Source organism: Pleurodeles waltl, chromosome 4_2 (assembly GCF_031143425.1).
Source record: "Pleurodeles waltl isolate 20211129_DDA chromosome 4_2, aPleWal1.hap1.20221129, whole genome shotgun sequence".
Lineage (NCBI taxonomy): Eukaryota > Metazoa > Chordata > Amphibia > Caudata > Salamandridae > Pleurodeles > Pleurodeles waltl.
The window spans coordinates 743,901,931-743,920,320 of NC_090443.1; the positions used below are offsets into that span (position 1 = coordinate 743,901,931).

General features: G+C 50.4%; 1 protein-coding gene across 1 annotated transcript in view; it reads left to right on the forward strand.

Annotated features, from left to right (window-relative positions):
* The window catches only part of AKNAD1 (AKNA domain containing 1), a 175,947-nt gene that overhangs the window by 143,630 nt on the left and 13,927 nt on the right, over nucleotides 1–18,390 (forward strand). The gene's annotated exons all lie outside the window — the stretch shown is intronic.

Sequence of the window (18,390 nt, forward strand, 5' to 3'; positions counted from 1 at the left end):
ACGAGCTAATGGTCAACATAGCGGCATTGTGTGGGTGGGACTTATTACTGATACCCTAAGAAGGCACGGGAACATAGGAGCATGAGAGGGAGGGCCTAGCCCCGGGCGCCCTAGCGTGCAGATAGGCAGGCCTCCACCTACTTTATCCCTCCCCTCTATTGGTGGTGTATAAAGTTGCTATTCGCTCGCTTCTGTACTACCTCAGTCAGTGTTTTTTGATTGTGTAAGTATTCGTCTTCAGGCCCCCACTCGGGAACTTTCCCTTGTGTCAGCTTCATGGGGTGTGCTACTCATCCCTTATTTCTACCTCGTGTGCTGTTGCCCTCTTACATAGACCTTCCCAGTGTGAGACCAGGTCTTCCCAATCTGGGGCAATGGGGACCTGTCGGATTCCTCTTGCTTCTTCTGCCTTCAAAACCTGCAGTTCGGCCCTGGACCATTTCAAAACGTCACCTTTCCAGTCAGTCTGTGAGGGGCTGCTCGGGGCCTTTCAGCCCTTCGCGATTAATCTTTTATAAAGTGCCAGGGCTAAGTCAAGGAATCTCCCTCTCACTTTCCCTTGCAGCGCAGCCGCCCTAAGGCCCAGTAAGCACAGATCAGGTGTAGGCGATAATTCTATCCCTAGTAACTGGGCCAAAATGGCCATTGTCTCTCTCCATCCCGATTGAAGCTCCGGGCACCCCCACACCATATGGTCAAAGTCAGCATCTCCCCCCCGACATCTCGGGCACGTCCTCGGGGTCCCCCCGTATATCCGAAACAGTCGGTGTGGCGTCAGATATGTCCTATGAAGGTAGTTGTACTGAATGTACCTTAACCGTGTGTTACGCGAGACCACACGGGGATAAGCCAGTGCTTTATTCCATTCTGAGTCAGTTAATTCCCTCCCTATCGTGTTTCCCCACCTTTCTCTCAAGGATCGTAGAGGGTCCAGCATGGCCTCCACCTGAGCCCGGTATATCCTGGCGACCGCATGGGGTTCCGACCCCGTTGTCAGCAGTAGGTGGAGCACCCCGTGCGTGGCTGGCTCTGCGTTTATCGTATCCCAATGGCTTTTCAGGGTGTGTATTATCTTAGCGAAGAGTAAGAACTGACCCCGGGGGACCCCCTCCAACAGTATGTCAGCGAATCCCTTCAGCACCCCCTCCTCGAAGAGTCCTCCCACTGTCTCAATCCCCGCGCCAGTCCAGGGGCCCAACCCCAGTTCTTCCGAATCCTTCCCTCCGGGCCCCACTACCAGTGCCGACAACGGCAATGCTGGAGAATATGGCTGGCCCACTCCCACTCTTTTCGTGCATTTTTTCCAGCATGCTAATGCGATCTTTACCATTGCGCTGTTCTCAGGAAGGGCTATCTTCCTGCCTGCCATATGTGCCACTATCCTTGCCGTACCTATTACTCCCTGTGCAGTACAACGGTCTAGGTGTCCCTTGCCCGCTTGCCAGCCGGCCACCCATTGTAGCTGGGCCGCTAGGTAGTATGCCTCAAAGTCAGGAGCGCCCAGGCCGCCCATATGGGTTGGTCTACAAAGGGTCGTCAAGGCCGTTCGTCTGCGTCCGTCGTCCCACACTAGTTCCCTGAGGAGAGTATTCAGGTCGCGAAACCATGTCGGCGGGATCAGTAGTGGTAGCTTGGCAAAGTAATAGAGGAGTCGGGGAAGCATAATCATTTTGGCCAGTGCTACTCTGGCTATTATTGAAAGTTTTAGTGAACGCCAAAACCCAACCGACGATCGTAGGGATCTAAGTACCTTACCTAGGTTACCGTCTCTGAAATCGCTAATCTCGTGAAATATTTGGATACCCAGATACTTGAAGGTCCGTGGAGCCCAGCTCACATCCAGTGGGCACTCCACCGGGCGCGCGGATCCCTGCCTCATGGGGAACACGTATGTCTTGCCTCGGTTAAGGCGTAGTCCCGAAACCTCCCCAAAGTCCTCCAACGCCTCCAAAGCCCAGTGAAGACCGTTAGCTCCGTCCCTGAGGTAGATCAGGATGTCATCCGCATACAGGGAGACAATATGCTCGTCTGGGCCCCATTCAATCCCCTTACCCACCCCCTCTCCCCGCAGCTGGGCCGCCAGGGGTTCAATCGCTAATGCAAACAGCAGCGGGGACAGCGGGCACCCCTGTTGGGTTCCGCGAAACACTGGGTACGCGCCCGAGATTGTCCCGCCCGTCCTCACTCTAGCCGTTGGAGACGAGTACAGCAGGTCCACCCATTTAACCCATTTCTCCCCAAGGCCCATTTTTAACATAGCTGCCCTCAGGTAGTCCCACCTAATCGAATCAAAAGCCTTTTCGAAATCCACCGCTAGTAAGACCCCGGCAGGGGGCTTCCACTCATCGGGCATGTACATTATAGAGAAAAGCCGCCTGAGGTTCAGGGAGGTGCTGCGTCCAGGGATAAAACCATTCTGGTCAGGATGTATCAATGTGGTCATGAGGGGGAGCATCCGGTTAGCCATAATCTTGCTAAGTATCTTAAAATCACTGTTTAGCATCGATAACGGGCGGTAGTCAGTCACTGATGCTTCCCTATTGTTGGTTTTGGGGAGTGGCACTACCAGTGCCTCACGCAGTGTGTTAGGTAGTTCTCCACAATTCCACGCCTCTGCGTACATGTCCGCCAGCTCAGGAATCAGCAGGGTTTTATATTTTTTGTAGAAATCCATGGGGAGCCTGTCCGTACCGGGGGTCTTCCCAGGGGCCAGTTGTGTTATTGCCTCATCTATTTCTTCCCTAGTCACTGGCCCCCCCAGGCTGTCTCTGACCACCGGGTCTAGCACTGCTAGAGGGATCTGTATTAGGAAATCATCTAGAGACTGTGTCTCCAATTCTTTAGGTCTTCTGTACAGGTACGTATAATAATCCCTGAATGCGTCATTAATAGGGCCTGGGTTAAGTCTGCGGTTCCCCCCTCTGTCCAATACATTCGTGATAGGCTCATTTCCTCCGCTCGGACGCACCAGCCATGCCAAGAGCTTCCCCGATCTGCCCTCCTCTGATTGTAGAGACGCTAGGTATCTTTGCATGTCATGGCATCTAAGCCTTTCCTCAGTTTGGGAGTGCTCTCTGCAGGCGCGGTCGTATTGTTCATCACCTTGTGTTGTTGGGCCTTGTCTCAGTTCCCCTTCGTGTATAATCTTCTCTAGGGCAGTTAGCTCTCTCTCTAGTGTATGCCTCACTCCTGCTGATTGCCCAAGGCAGAAACCCCTCGTCACCACTTTAAGCGTCTCCCATTCCACGGCCCTAGAAGAGGTGGATCCCTTGTTGGTCTCAATGTGTTCTGTCAGGTGGCAACGGAGCGCTTCCCTGTACGCCTGGTCCTCCAGTGCCGCAGGGGCCAACTTCCAAGAAGGTATAGGGGGTCTGTCCTGTGGCACCCTCAGTGTTAACAGTAGTGGGTTGTGATCTGATATTGTGCGGGCCAGGTATTCGGAGTGGGTCACGCCTCGTGCCAGGCCCGCAGTGCAGACTACCCTATCAATTCTGGTGTGTACTCGATGGAGGCCTGAGTAAAATGAGTAGTCCCTAATGTCCGGGTGTCGCATCTGCCAGACATCCACTAAACCCCAGGTGTTCATCCACTCCACCAGCCTTTGAGCTATCTTAATTGATGTCGCCCCTTGTAGCGGCGGGGTGGATCTATCCATATCTATGTCCAATACTGCGTTGAAGTCCCCACTTATTAGTACTTCCCCAGTGCGTTGTCGGGTGAGGTGTCTTGATAGGCCTGTCATGAATGAAGTCTGGTCCTGATTAGGGGCATAGATGCAACCCAACACTAATGGGGTCCCATGCAGTTTCCCCTCCAATATCACAAACCTACCATCTTTGTCTATGTTGGAAGAATCAACCGATAGGGGGACACCCGCTCTTATCCAAATTAGTACGCCTCTTGCATAGGCTGAACATTCTGTGGCGAACACCTGCCCCCTCCATCTACGCCTTAGTTTCTCACCCTCCCCCGGTGCCAGGTGGGTCTCCTGTAGCATTGCTATCTGCACTTTCCTTCTTTTAAGGAAGGACAGGATTCTGTGTCTTTTGGCCGGAGTGCCCATCCCCCTGACATTCCAGGTTATGAAATTGCAGTCAGCCATTTTAATCCTGTACTCTGGTGAGAACGGGCCCGGTGCACCCGGGGCACCAGCCGAAGCCCCCACACGCCCGCACCCCTATAGTGTACTGATGTCACCACCCATCTTGCCGACTGAACTCGTATCTGTAAACCCCAACTCCCCATCCCCAGGGCGCCTCCGGAACTGCAGGTGGCCCAGCAAACTGTGCAACAGTGCAAGTTGTTTAAAAACATAACTGTCCTATTCGCCAGCCGAATCTGCAGGCGAAAGTCAAGTCTAGCAGGGTGGCCAGGTCCGGAGGGGCCACATGTTTACTCACAGTGTGCCAAGTTCCCAGGTGCTGCTACTGTTCTGGACTATCAGAGTTCGTCTGCCGTTTGAGGTGTCACTCTCGGGGCGCAGGCCAAGCTCCCCGATTCTCCGGCAGAGGACATCACCGTGTCGTCAGACTCCACCTCAGAGCCATCTTGGGGGGACGCCTCTCCCCCCACTCGGGCCGCCGCCTCGAGGGCTGCCTTCCTGCCCGTTTCTCTTTGCGTTTGTGTTGGCGCTAGTTGAGGGCGATCCCTGGGTCTCTTCCCCCTCGGGGCTCGGCGGGGCCTTCCCGCACTGGATTTCCCACGGGCGGCTTGATCCGTGTGGGACCCGTGTCTTTCGAGCCACTCCCATGCCTCCTCTGGGGATTGGAAAAATGTGGATTTCCCATCCATAATCACTCTTAGTCGTGCTGGGAATAGTAACGAGTACTGGATCCCTTCGTCTCGCAAGGCTCTTTTTACCGCTAGAAATGAAGCTCGTTTGTTTTGGACTTCTAGTGTAAAGTCTGGGAACAGTGTCACTTCTCCGTTTGCCACTCTGAACGGGCCCGTCTCTCTGGCTTTCTGTAGAAGGATGTCCCTGTCTCTATAGTGTAGGAGCTTAGCGATTACCGCACGGGGCGGCCTGCCAGGGGCAAGGGCCTCGCCGGTACACGGTGCGCTCGTTCCAGTGCGTAGAAAGGAGTCAGGCCTACAGGTGCGACCATCGTGCTGAGCCACTTCTCCAGAAATTCCACCATGTTCGACCCCTCTGACCCCTCAGGAAGGCCCACCACTCGCACATCGTTCCTTCTGTTTCTTCCCTCTGCATCTTCAGCCGCGTTGTTCGAGTCTTGTCACTCTGTCAGTCAGGGAAGCAACCTCAGCCGTCGTGTCTTTCTGTCTTGGCGCGATGTCTGCCAGTGAAGCTTCTGTCGCTTTGACTCTGTCCACCAGCTGATGGTGTTCCGCCCTTAGGAGCCCCACCTCAATTGCCACTTGGTTGATGCCGTGCTGCAATGTCGACTTTGTGTCCTCTATTGCTCCCAGTATCTTGTCTAGGGTATCTTGTACTTTGGTTTGTGACTGACTCTGTGGGTCCGCTTCTTCGCCCCCAGCAGGCGTCATGTGGTCCATGGCACTGTACTTGTGGCGGCCCTTGGGGGGCATCAGACCGGCAGGGGGGTGTACCACGGTGGGCACTGCCAGCAGTCCGGTCTTCTTCGTGCGTTCTGCTATTGGTCTGTCCCTCCGTTTTGGTCTCCAAAGGTTTAGTTCCTGTTCGCAGATATCCCCAGATCGAGTTCCAAGCGCCCCGCCGGCTAGTTCCGGCATCTAGTCACGGAGACAGTGGGTTCCATGCCCGTCTACGGTTGCCGGTTGTCACCCCTTCGATGGCGTGTCTCTTGCTCATTGCTCCTGCCGGGCGTATCCTTTTTGCAATCAGGATCGGGCGCTCGCCTCAGCCTCCGTTCGACCGTCTCCCTGTGCAGGGCATTCGTCCGTTTCCCAGCGCTTCGTCCTTTGCTTTAGACTTGTTTGCGCACAGTGGCCCCATTCAGGGGTCGGTGGTGCTCCCAGGCGTTCAGCCACTTTCTTGGTTTCTCATTTTGGGCGGACGCTTTCCCCTGTTTTGTTGAGTGGGCCCCTTTCAAAGCGGAACTTCTGTGGCCCTAGCCCCCCTTCGGGAGACCTCTTAATTGGCCCCCACAGGAGTCGGGGTGCCGCAGGTTCAATATTGCTCTCCAAAGTTCTGATCGGGCCCAGTGCGTCCCGCTCCAATCGGGGCTGGAGGCCTATGACCGTGACTGCCTCCCTGCCTCCAGGTAGGGATTGTTCTTTGGGGTGGGGCCCCTCCGTGGCCTCCCGCCCTTGCCAGGCATCTCGGGGGTCCTCACCCCGGCTGTTGGGCCCAGGCGCGACCGCCGCCACACACGGGCCGCCCAATCCGATCCCAGGGCGGCCCGCCGCTTCACGCTAGGCCGCGGTCCCCCAAAGGGGGATGGGCCGCAAACCTCTTCCCGCGTCGGGCGGCCCGCCTCTGTCCCTCGCTCACCTCCGTCCTGCGGTGAAAGATCGATCGCGTCGGCAACTCGTCGGCAGTCCGCTGCTCGTGCTCCGGTGAGAAATAGCCCGGGCTGGCGCGTTTAATAGGATTTTTGGCCCCGGCCCCTCCGGAGCCCGAGAATTAGACGTGCGCCATGCTCGCCACTTTGGCCACGCCCCCTGGTTGGGCATTGTTAGTTAAGTAGGACTCAGCCAAGCCCTCTGCTCCAGTGAAATTCTTGTTTGTGGCAATATCATTTCCTCTAGAAGTTTGCACACCGTGAGCTTTCAAAGTCTTTTTAGCAGGGCCATCGTTAGGAGAGGGTCCAGCGAATAGGGTGGAACTAAGTTGAAGTGTTCCTCAGCTTGCCTGAGGTAGATGGCCCAACTGCTTGTGTCACCCTGAAAGATTATATTCAGGGAAGCCCTCAGGCTATCTAGGTTGGCCCTGCAGACACGATGAAAGAGCTTAATTATGTCCATTTTACATTGTATCCATTCTTGTTATATTAAACTCTAAACGTAGCCCTGCGTGTCTGGTTGAGTTAGGGGTTTGGAATATCATTTGTGTGTGTCTCATCTGGCACCTCTCCAATGATGCAGTCATCCTGCTGGGGTATTTGGGGTAAGTGATAGCTGGTAGTAGTTTGGCTGTAATAACCCTCCGGATTTGCCTGTGGTGTTGGTGAGCGCAGCCAAAGGTGGAGTTTTGGTAAGGCGTAGGCAGCTCTTTCTGTTTTAGATATTATTGTCGCTATCTGGTATGATGTTTTCCCAGTGTTCGATAGCCAGACTCCAAGGTAGTGATATTTATCTACAGTTTCTATTGTTAGTAGACCGACCTTCCATTCACTTTGGTGTTTCTTGGTCCGACGCCCAAAAACCAGTACCTTGGTTTTTGCCGCATTCGCCCTTAAATCATTCTTTTCATTGTAACTATGTAGTATGCCCAGGCCCCTTTTCAGACCTATCCTGGTCTGAGGGAGCAAGACTAGGTCATCCGCATATTGTATTATGGAGAGCGTTGTCTTACCCGATTTTGGGGGAAATGTGTTTCCTCTAAGCAATTCCACTCCCAGATCTGCCGTATACAAGTTAAAAAGGGTAGGAGCAATGACTCAGCCTTGTTTTAAGACTTTGTAGGTATACATTTTCCCAGTCGCATGTGAACTTGTGATCTTAATTCTCACCTGGGTATCAGAGTACAACCCGATTATGGAAGCAAGCATTTTCCCTGGTATCCCCCATGCCACCAACTTCTTCCAGAGGATGTGGCGCACCACGCCATCAAAGGCCCCACTATAATCAATGAAGCATGCAAACAGTGGCTGAGCAGATGGTTTCGGTGCTTTCTAACCTAGGTATAAAAGAGCTGGCACATTATCTAAGGTGGAAGAACTATGTCTAAAGCCAGTTTGATATGTTGGTATAATATTGTTCTCTGAAATCCATTTTCCAGCTCTTGTAGCAGCACCCTTGCATATGCTTTGCCCTCCACATCCAGAAGGGCTATTAGCCTATAGTTTCCAGGGATAGTGAAGCCACCTTTTTATGGATTTGGTGCAGTATTGAGCCTTTCCATGCCTCTGGGACCACAGAATGATGTAAACAGTGATTAAAAAGAGTGGTCAGGGGTTCAGCCCAAAAATCTTGGTAATTTCTGAATATGCTCCCTGGGAGGCCATTCAGTCCCGGAGCTCCATCCCTCCTAATGTTACTGATCACTGTTTCCACTGAATTGACATTAGTCACTAGTGCCGTATCTACTAGACCCACCAGGTCATCTTGCCACCCCTTAGTGCTCAAGGCTGTGGTATGTTCTGCGTCCACGTAAAGATTACCCACGTGGGTTTTGCACGAGCTGGATGATATCACATTATCTTTGCTTTTTGTAGCATGGAGCAGCGAGTTGACATAGACCCACAATTCTTTGCTTTTGCTCTGTGGTAATAGTGCATGTAGATGGCTCCAGCATTCTTCAATTTCCTTTTGTTTCAAACCCCATATTACTGTTTTGTAGTCTCTCCTCACCAACCTCTTGAGAGCTTCCGCTTCAGGGGTTTTGTTGCTTCTCCGGTATGTATCTGCCCGCATGCATTTCCTCTTATGCTATTTGTATTCCCTAGTTGTTGTGAATCTGTCCATTTTTGCCTTTTAATTCTTGTCAGCCCTTGGTGCGTTGAGCTGCATAGCGAATCGTGTAAGTTCCTTATCATGTTTGCCCACTGGTCACTAGTTCTGCTTTTCTCACTTTCCAGATTTAATGGGCCATTCGCCTGCTTCCATAGTTTGTATTTCATCTTGCAGGGCCCGCTACATTTGAACATTTTTGTCAAAGGGCATAGATTGGTTGATTGATGCTGCCCCCCGGTTTTGTAGGTCTGGTGTCTTGCTGCTTTTAGTTCGATATCTATTGCTATGGGATTTTGGTCACTCTCTGATCTTTCTATCACTTTATGGCATACACATCTGCTTAGTAAATCTGGACTTAAAAATATGTAATCCAATGTGGATATCTGTCTAAGCGTAGGAATTGGGGTGCCCGCTACTGTATTACTACAATTAGACGTTTTCAGATCGTATTCCTTGAAAAAGGTTTCTAGGGTTGATCTTACAGAGTCTCCGGGGAGCCCTTCCTCCTGACCAAGGTGCCAAATGTTAAACTCTCATCTGATTAGGTGTTCATGGTCTTTAATAAATCCAGGATGGCTTTAACCCTTGCCTTCTTGCTTTCCTGATTAGGGTTTATACACAAGTTTATGATTGATATTGGTGTAGTTTTTTTTAAGAGGGCTAGACTCTATATATATCACATGGACTCCACTGGTCGACTTCTCCCAAAGCGTCAGATTAACCGCTAGATCTAGTTTGACATATGTTGCAAGTCCACCCATGTGTCTTCCAAATAAGTTTCTCTTTTGTGCAGGAGACAGTGTTGTTATGAAGCCCGGTATGAACTGGGGCTTAGTCGTCCATGTTTCCTGTAGGCATAGAAAGAATATTTGCATTTCTTAAGAAGCTTTCAGTATTAGGGCTAGCAATGAGGGGGCCAGACCAGCCACATTCCAGCTAAGTATCCTGATCACCTTATTGGCATGGTTTGCTGAGGGACCACCTTCGCTAAACCTGCATTGCCCCTTTAGTGGCCAAAGCTACGGGGAGCTAGTCCCAGTCCCACGCTCCCCTCTTGCTGACTTCATTACTTGCATCAGTCACTTGAGTTCCTCCTGTGTACCTTGTCAGCTGTACAGTGATTTTCTTGTCTACTTCCGATGGTTTGAACACCGGAATCCTCGCAAGGCACGAAAAGATTTTGTTGGGCATGTTGGTTTGGTTTCCCTAGTCAGCACTCGAGGGTAATGTTGTTTCTCTGGCTCACTGATTTTTATGCCCCAGTTTTCTAATAAACCCTCATATTCGAGTATTCCTTCTACCGTGCCCTGGTCAGCCCATGTCGTTAGCGTAGACTCTCTTTGGGTGATCCATGCATATGTGTTAAAATTTACCGTTAAGAGATCCCCTGTAGAGAGATACACTAAGGCTGGTATGTGATAAAACAGCCAAAGTATGTTTGATCTATTGAGTATGCCCCAAGGACCTTGTGATGCATATAAGGGTGAAAAAATAATTGACAGTTGTTCATTTAGTTCCTGTGGATTTCCAATGTTTAGTTCCAATGCACCACAATGTTCCTGTACATTCTCAGGCCTCTACATGGCGGGATACTGTCTGGTGATTGTGCGGGCCGCCGTCCAGTAGTTTTGTTCTTTGCTCCATGGGTACTCCTGTACCTGCTCTGTTGCTTCTAAGAGTGGGTTTGTTTCCTGAGTAGATTTGCGGGCCTGATGGTCCCAGTTCACATGTCTTGATGCAGGAGGGCTTGCCGTCTATCTCCCTTTGGAGTTTATTCTGATTGATCGATGGTTAGGTCCTTGTGGAGATTCTTCCTGTGGTTGTTGCCCATTTGCCAGGGTCGCTTGCCTGGATACCTGAGGGCTTTCCTCTCGCCAGCCTTCAGAATCTATCCTCTATGATTGTTTGGCAACTTATACCTTGTGAGGCTTCTTCCTGTGGTTGTTGCCTAGCTACTGGCATCATCATGGCCTCTCTATTGTGTTTGTTGTACAGCATTTGTTTTTTGTTGTTTGTGTATAGGGGTAGCCCTGCGGTGGGGCTTATCCCCTCCTCCACTACAGCTTTATAGTTCGTAGGATTCTCTTGGGGACCTCCCCTCCTAGGGGGGCATCCGCCCCTCACCCATGCAGAGTTGCTCTGTATCCTTTGCCGGTTCCATTAGGCTCCTCTGTGAGAATGCCTGTTTGTGACTGAAACCTTTGTGGCCTTGCACGGGCTTCTCCATTGTGGAGCACCTGGGGGAGCTTGCTGTAGCCCCTTCCTTCTGGGTTATGAAGCTGCTGTCCTCATCTTTGCCCATTTGGGGATTGCTTTTTCCTTTTCTGCCTGAGTCCTCCCTGAGCTCTACGATGGTGTGAGCGCTAGGGTGAGTTTCGAGGGCCAGAGTGGATCGTGGTCTCTGCTGGAAGATTGGATAAGTCTCCAGCTGAGCTGGCATATTCTGCATGGCCTGTGTTGCCTTTCCTATGCAATTTTCAGTCTGTTGTTTTTTTTGCAACTTTAAGAATTTGTTTTAAATTCCTTCTTCTGTCTTCTTGTTAGTTGTTGTTTGTTCCTGGTTTCAGGCTCAGAAGATGTCTTAGCGATTGCACCCTGTTCATGTTCTTCTAAACTGTTTCCATCAGCACTAATATCAAAAGTGGTTGACTGCCCATTGTCTAATTCCATCTCCTTGCTTCCTTCCTTGCCATCTCTGAGTGCAAGGGATTCTTTTTTAGGGGTTAGTTCAATAGAAGCAGAGGGTCCCCTTTTATGGGTTACTCTGATGGGCACCGTAACCCGCTTCTTTTTCGCTGGCGTACCACATTTCATTTTGTTAAATATGTCTCCAATTTTGCAATGTTGAATGAGACTAGTCAGTAGATCTTGCAAAGTAGATAGTTTATTATTTCCTCATTGTGGGACCCATTAATCATATTGTCATCCTGCCATATATTACCCAGGTTGTCTAACTTGCCAGTTAACAGGTTCAATTTGTTGTCTAGCGCAAGTACGCTTTGTGCCAAGATGTGCGTTAGTTCTAGATGGATCTCCATCTTATGTGACTGCCATGTAAGTGCTTTAACTGCTGCAAGGAGAGATGCATTGATCATATTTATAATGTGGTTTGGACTACCCTTGACTCCTTGATCCTCATTTCGTTGGTTATGCTCCCCTTGGATGCTTTGTGCGTCCCCCTCAAATCATTGTCACTTCCTGGAAGTTCAAACACCAATTTCATGAGAATCCCACGCATCAAGTTCTGTTGCAAGAGGAGACATCAGGGGCGATTCACTTGTGCCTCGCCACGGGGTGGAGCAGGCTTTCATGTAACTGCATTTTATTTTTTTGTGGAAGCTCTGGGTGAAAAATCTCTGCTTCTATTAGCCATTTGTTATTCCGTACCAGGTCGGCCTGTTCTTTATCCAATTGGTGGCAAGTTGAGGTTTCCTCCTAGCACAGTCATAGCCATCATTGGAGCTGGTTGGACTGCCAAGGTTGCTGTGGATTTTGCTAGTTTCTCCCCCCAGAGTGCCTGCGGTGTCCGCCAGATCTATCAATTCTCCTATGGTTGAGGCATCCAGGCTAGAACTTAAAGCTTCTCTAACGCAGCCTAGTGAGTGCTCGGTTAGCATGGGCCTAGTTGAGGAATCGAATTCCGGTATCAGATTGGGAGGGTCAATAAGAAGCACAGTTCTTGTAGCTTCATTAGCCGTAGGATTATAAGATTCTCCTTCTCCACTCCTTGCTCTTGTAAAGTAGTTGTGTATATATGATTTCTTTGTATTTGGGGCCTTTCGCTTGGGTCCTGATTTATAATCCTTCTGGCCTGTTGGTGACAGACCTGCCTTGGCATGTAGATCCTGTAGGTCCTTGTCCTCTACAATTATATCTCTGTCTTGGCGATTCATTTCTGTGGTTTCAAAGTTTCCCGCAGGAATTACTTCGATCCTCGATGGGTTCTTGGGGCTTATGGGGCAGGTCAGACCGCCTCCTTTGTCCACTTTCACCACTCCTAGTTTGCACCTACTTGAGTGGTCGATCGTGTGCCCGAGTGGGGTGTGTTGTGCAATATCGGGTTCCCTCCTCGTCTTTCCACAAGCCCTGCAAGTGGAAAAGATCCTGTGCGCCGGTTTCAAGCAACCCCTGAATATTTTGAAAGCTCTGTCTTCTTTCCGATTTCCTGTTTATTCTGCACCCTTTGTGCCTTAGGCCCCTGTTTCTGAAACTTCCAATTTCCAAGTGTGTTTTGTGGTAATGATAGAATAGGAGTTGTTGATGGTTCTCCGGTCCTTGACTCCTGCACGTCTTCCAGTGCCTTCTGTGGCAGCCGGCTTGCTCCACTCGGGCCTGGTTGTGGTTGACCCTCTACCCATGCCCAAGCCTCCCATGGCGTGGTGAAGAACTGCACCCCTCCTGGTGTTTCTACCCTGAGCCTCGCCGGGAACTGCAAAGAGTATACAACCCACAAATCCCTCATTTTCTTCTTCACTTCGTTAAAGGCAGCACGTTGGTGTTTGACTTCACGAAGATGAATACACTCTGATTTTCAACCATGATGGACTCCTTACGTCTGCCATGTTGAAAGATGAAATCAGGATCTCTGAAGTGCAATAGGCGTGCCACCACCTGTTGTGGCAGGGCCCCCGGAGTGGGCAGGTGAGCTGGCACTTGGTGTGCCTTTTCCAGGGCGAAAAAAGGGGTCAATCCCTATGGTGCATTTTCACGGCGGAACAGGTTTTCCAGATATGACATCATGTCAGGGCCTTCAATTCTCTCTCAATCGTGACCAGGCCCGAGGGGAGAGCCTGGCGGGCAGACGAGAAGTCAATGCAGGCGGGGATCGAGGGCCCCAGTGGGGCCCCCATCAGGAGAAAAGGCGCAACGAGAAAGACAGAGGGCGGTTGCTGTGGTGGCCTCCATTAGTGGAACGACATCCAGTACACAATCCCACTCACAGTAGGACAGCGGTGAGAAATCGGACCCTAAGAGTGAGTCCTTGAACACTGACCACTCAAGTATCCACTTGCCAGTGGTAACCCCCAGATCTGCAGATGATCTAATATAATCTAGGACCCTGATGCAAAGAGGTTACTGTCTGCACTGATAACACGGAAATGGGAGGGGTTGCTATTTAGTTCTGGCAGACATTGACTTTCTATTGCCACTCTCACAATCGCCCCGGAGGGGTCGTGTGCACACTTATGATTCTACAATGCACCGAGTGGTCTGGATGGGCACCCGTGGTTCCTGGGAGGAGGCGCTGCTGCTTTCCACCCCCACACATTATAGCAAATGCTAACAATTGGTTCCATGTTCTTGGTTTGGATGGGGGGATTATTTCTTCCTCTCCTGGGGTGTGGGCGTTGGGCATTTACAGTTATTCTGAAATGGGTTATTGAGTGGAGGATGTATAGCAACAATCCACAGCATACACCCTGCGCAGCACAGTAGATCAGTTTCTGCTTGTAGCCTAGCCAGGGGCACCTGTGTAAACTCCACTGATAGATCATGGCACCATCCCACGACTATAGATTAATTTCCTAGAAGGTCCGGGGCATCTATACTATGCACAAGCACTACAAAGTGTTTTCTTAGCTGCAGAAGTGGGGAGTCAACATAGCCTTCTTACAAGAGACTCACCTCACAGTCAAAGAGGGGGATGCCCTATAAGGCAGTGGAGGGGACAGGCATTCTACACAACCGACTCAGCTTACACCAGGGGGACACTGATATGGATCAGAGCTAGTGTGTCCTTTCAAATTACATGCTCCTTTGTAGACCTTGAAGGTAGGCATGTGGTGGTGGTGGGCAAGTTGAATGGGCTGGACCTCTCTTTAGTGAATGTGTACGGCCCCAATGTAAATCAGCCCAACTTGACAGACTATCTTCCCAACTCACTTACATACTAATAGGCACAGTGGTGTTGGGTGAGGACTTCATCTGCGTGTCAGATCCTGATTTAGATCTCTCAACCTCCCCACTTCCTGAATCCCCGATGTTTCGATCGGCACGTGCCCTTAGGGGATAGCAGGATAACTGTGGCCTCCGAGATGTCTGATGGCAACACCACCCACAGGGCAGGGACTACTCATTTTTCTCACCATTCCATAAGCTACATGTGTTCCTTGATGCCTTTCTATGTTCCCCCAATGTATATCCACAAATCAAAGGTGTCAAGTATTTGTCCCGCACCATCTCCAACCAAAACCTGACAATGCTGCAGCTAAACTGGGACACTCCTTTAGTTAGGATCCCTACCTGGAAGTTGAAGCCAGAGGCTTTAGAAGATCCCCCATTTTTCTATGCCATACGGGGAAAGATAGTCAGTTATTTTGCAGACAATAAAGGCACAGCCTCTGCTGCCTGGATCGAATGGGAGGCCTTCAAGATGGTCGTCTGGGGCCATTGCATAGCAGAGTCCATTGGAGTGTGTTCCACCCTCATGCGTGACCTGGAGATAGCAGAATTCCAACTGCGCATGGTAGAGAAGGACAGACCAGACTGCCCTGATTTGCACCAGCAGCTCCTGGAGGCCTGAGAGGGGATCACAAAACACACTGAGTGCCTACGCTCCTATGATTACAAGATGTATATTGAAAGGTCGCATGCTGAGCAGGACTGGGCAGGCCGCCTACTGGCATGGCTGGCTAATCCAGCCTGAAGGGGCACACCAGTAGTGGAATAACACACCCCAAAGGGCCCTTACTAGTAACTCAGGAGGTGATTAATCAGCATTTTACTTCATATTGTCAATCTCTTTACACCAACAAGCTGCCACTTCCTTTGGCAATGAACTCTACCCCGCCTCCCTCGAGAGGATGCAGGTGCCCTTGGAGCAGAACTCACCCTGAAAGAGGTCCTGGGTGCAATCAAGGGAATGGCCAGGGGTAAAACACTGGGCTCTAATGGCCTACCAATTGAATTCTACAGCGCATATGCTGCTGAACTGGCCCCTCAGTTGGTGAATCTATACAGTGGGGCTAAAGCAGATGGCCTTATTGCACAGGCCTGCAGAGAGATGTTGACGGAAACCGGTTTCGGACGTTGGAGCATATCATCCACTGTCGATGCTCAATGCCGATTACAAAATGCTGAGCAGGATATTGGCTTTGTGGCTCCTTCCACACATTGAAAGGCTAATCCACACAGACCAAGCTGATTTCATCCCTAAGCGCAGCACGGCTTTCAACATTCGATGGCTGATGACTGTCCTGGAAGACAGCTTCTATGACAAAGAAATGGCAGCCATGCTAGCAGTTGACATAGAAAAGGCATTTGATAGCCTTGAATGGAACTATTTATACAATGTCATGGGGTTGGGTGCTGACTTCGTAGCATGGACGTGCCTACTATACACCAACCCTACGGCGTGAGTGCAAATGGGCCAAGTCATATCTTACAGCTTCAACATAGAAAGGGGAACATGGCAGGGTTGCCCGCTGTTACACCTGTTGTTTGCCCTAGCCATGGAGCCATTAGTGGCCCAGGCCCTCTCTGGCCTGCATCATGAAGGTCTTCAGTCGGAGGTGTATTACAGAAGATCAGGTTACATGCAGATTATATTCTCATGTTCCACTGTGACACTGACGGAGACCTCAATGGGGCTAGAGCGCTGCTGGAGCTCTTTGCCACAATCTCAGGTCTACGTGTAAATTGGTCCAAAATGAAACTCTTCCCCTCACCCCAGACCACCAGGCCCAGGGAGCCCCTGCAGGGTTTGGAGCTGGAGCTCCGCTGCCTATCTTAATGAGGGTCCATTGTGGACACCTTGTAAGGGAACTTTGGAGTGGCTATTTGGAGTTTGAAAATGTCCATTGGTTACTGGCTAACACTCCCCCTATCAGTGGTGGGTCGCATCGCTCTCCTAAAGATGGTGGCCCTGACCCTCCCCTTATACTTATTCGGGTCCCTCCCGTTGTGGCTGCCCCATACTTTTTTTGCCAAGCTCAAAACCATAGGTACGGCCTTTATTTGGTGCACTGGGTGCAGGCGAGTAACGCATACAACGCTTCAATGTCCGACATTGAGGGGAGACATGGCGGTTCCAGATTTCGAGACTTACTACTTGGTGGCCCAGCTGCGATGGCTCGCGAGATGGATTGCTAGCTGACGCTTCCGTCTGGGCGCCTCGCAGACAGACCCAGGGATGGCTTTAAACCCTCCCTAAACACTCTGTTGAGGCTTGTTTTGAGGGCTCCCGGATCACCCGGTCTACCTCTGCAGGCTCACAGGATGATGCAGAAATGTTGGGCAAGATGCATGAGGAAGTCCAATACTAAGATACTGTACTCTCCTGCACTCCCCATCAAAGTCATCTCGCAGCTTCAACCCGGTACTGGAAGGGTCAAATTAGGAGCCTGGACTGTGGTGCGCATCACAACACTAGACAACCTCTACTGAGACTCCACCATATTCCCCTTTGAGGACTTACAGGCAGAATTTGAGCTGATGAGAGTCTACTTTCTGTCTTACAGCTCGATAACGGCCGTCTTACGGTGACACTGGAGAATGGGAAACACGGAACCCTGAGGCCACCTCTTCTGCACCTATGTGCTGCAAGTGGTTGGTACATTCCATGCAGTTATTTGCCTGTACCGTCACTTGCAGACCAAAGCCTTTCAGCTCCTAGATAGCTTTCATGCCAACTGGGAGGAGGATCTGGCACTACCAATACCAGAAATTATGTGGGAGGTCATAATGGAGAGAAACCCGAGAGTCTCCAGAAATGCGAGGTTCAGGCTAATTAACAGCATACTCCTCTCCTGACAGGATACATACATCCTTTGGCACCAAGGAAGCAGCTTACCCTCGATGTGCAGTGGTGGATGCCCCCTTCCTGCACATGATGTGGTTGTGCCCCTGATTTTCCTCCTATTGGACTGAAATCTGGAAGCTTTTAGTGTAGGTCACAGAAAAAACGGTTCCGACGACCCTGGCCCAGTGCATACTACACTTGTTCCCTCATACCTCTAAAAATAAGGTGACTAGCAAGTTTCAGGACTTTGGTCTTATACTAGCAAAAAGGGAGATCACCAGGCGCTGGAAGGATCCCAGGGGACCCGCTTATGTCTTTTGACCCAGCGAGCTGGAGAAATGAGCACGATGTGGGGGAACCCTCTTTCGCAAAGAGGCCCATAGAGGCACTGGTGGACCAGACGTAGCGCATGCCTGGGAGGCACTCGTGGACGCCCAGGCAGAGCTAGACACCCACTTGGGGGGTTCCTCACAAGCTAGCTCCTCTCATACTTAGTTTCTGCCAACATAGTAGGGAAATTACACTAGAACCCCGACAGAGATCTCACCATTACTTCCGGGACACAGGACAAACTACTATTCAAATAGCATGCATGAACGAAACCACAGAATCATAGATGCATTGGCTTGCCGACTCCGGCTAGTGGGTAGGGGGGAGGATGGGTGGTAACAGTTCCCTACTCCAGATAAGTTGTGAAATATTTCAGCCATGAAGAATGTAAATTTTCAAACACAGTTGTCTCAGTTTAAGCACCAGATGCACTACATTATTGGCAATGATGGAGTTTGTTCTGTATAAAACTATGGGGCATATTTATGTGCTACCTTGCGCCACGTTAGCATCAGTTTTTTACGTTAAAGTGGCGTTAGGTTAGCAAAAAAGCCACGCCACATTTACAAAGTTACAAAAAAAATTACAAAGCTTTTTCTTTAATGTTTTCTTTAATAGCTTTCCCTTATTGAATTGCAACAGATTAGAGCTGTGCAAATATTTGCGTCAAGAAATATATTCATTGGTATATGAGATCTATAAGTAGTGGAATATAGATAAAGAAACAGATCTCACATATCATGTTACTGATCTGTAAATTATAG